A 210-nucleotide genomic window follows, 5' to 3' on the forward strand; every position below is an offset into this window, starting at 1 on the left:
GCCGCCACAGGTGAGGGGCCGGGCGGGCACGGAGCGGGCGGGAGAGCAGCGTGAGGGACTGAGGGAGGGAGGGAGGGAGGTGTAAGGAGTGTGAGTACGGGAAGGGAGGGAGGAATGGGAGTGAGTGAAGAGTGGGAGTGAGGAGTGTGAGGAAGTGAGTGAGCGACGGAGAAGTGTGAGGGAGTGAGGAATTGGAATGAAGAGTTTGAG

This window comes from Corvus brachyrhynchos, unplaced genomic scaffold (assembly GCF_000691975.1).
Source record: "Corvus brachyrhynchos isolate BGI_N302 unplaced genomic scaffold, ASM69197v1 scaffold69, whole genome shotgun sequence".
NCBI lineage: Eukaryota > Metazoa > Chordata > Aves > Passeriformes > Corvidae > Corvus > Corvus brachyrhynchos.